Here is a 948-nt window from a genome sequence, read left to right as displayed (position 1 = left end):
TTTTTTTTCACATTGCAGTATTAATTTCCCAAACATTATTTACGGTTTTGCCCCTAACGGAAAATTATTACCCAAGGATTTCATCTAAATGCCCTCTCGTGGATTGGTGAAGCTATTTTTCAGTACGTCCATTCTTGAGGAAGACCCACGTCGATTTGGCTGCTCGCCGCCGTCGTCGCCGCCTCCACCGCCGCTGTCGCTTCCAGATGACTTGTCTTATCGGTATGTGACTTTGTTGTTCTGGCACTAGCCGCAGCTTCTGTTAAACAAGAAACATAAATGAATAAACAAATAGGAAGAATCTGTCGTCATTAGCCGCAGCTTCTGTTAAACAAGAACATAAATGAATAATTAAATAGGAATCTCTAGTCAGATGATAGAGAATCAACCAGATCGAATAGAGACATAGAAGGGGGTAAGCGAGCAATTATGTGTGGAATGACCGCAAACTGTTTGTGAAAATGCCACAGAGAATTTTGTGATAGGAAATTGAAAATTTACCTCTTAAAGCTGTGAAGCCAGTGATCTTTTCTCTTGTCTCGTTGTCCATTCTGTCGTAGTGAAGTTGTAAGGCTTGTAGGACTCTCACGGGTATTAGAACAGTGGAGCAGCCTGAGATAGGGAAGGGGAGGGAAAATGATCAATTTGCTTAGTGTTTTGCCTTGTATGGGAAGACAACGCATCTCCATTACAGAATTTAACTATAGCGGGCAGTGCAAGTGGTTTAATGATTCAATTGGGTGTCGTTGTCAGCCACCTTCTTTTAAAGGGATGGATGAAGATTCCATCAAAGAAGTGGACAAGTTTTGTCGGCCCAACCGTGAATGGTTGGAGGTCTTATAGATTCAAAGCATTTGGGAGGACACGGAATCTCTATGAATCCAAAGAAAGATACGAAAAATTAAAGGAGCGGTATGAGGAGAAGTCCTAAAATGCATCACAGTAATG

General features: G+C 41.7%; 1 long non-coding RNA gene across 1 annotated transcript; it reads right to left on the bottom strand.

Annotated features, from left to right (window-relative positions):
• LOC111786992 lies at nt 1–937 on the bottom strand. The gene is made up of 2 exons (XR_002813864.1): nt 502–937; nt 1–259 (listed from the first exon to the last, which is right to left on the bottom strand). It is a non-coding gene; the product is annotated as an uncharacterized LOC111786992 (long non-coding RNA).
• Between the last annotated feature and the right edge of the window lie 11 nt (nt 938–948).

The sequence above is a fragment of the Cucurbita pepo genome, unplaced genomic scaffold (assembly GCF_002806865.2).
Source record: "Cucurbita pepo subsp. pepo cultivar mu-cu-16 unplaced genomic scaffold, ASM280686v2 Cp4.1_scaffold003866, whole genome shotgun sequence".
Taxonomy (NCBI): Eukaryota; Viridiplantae; Streptophyta; class Magnoliopsida; order Cucurbitales; family Cucurbitaceae; genus Cucurbita; species Cucurbita pepo.
The sequence above is the reverse complement of the archived record's forward strand: the minus strand, read 5'-3'. Positions and strand labels throughout refer to the sequence as shown.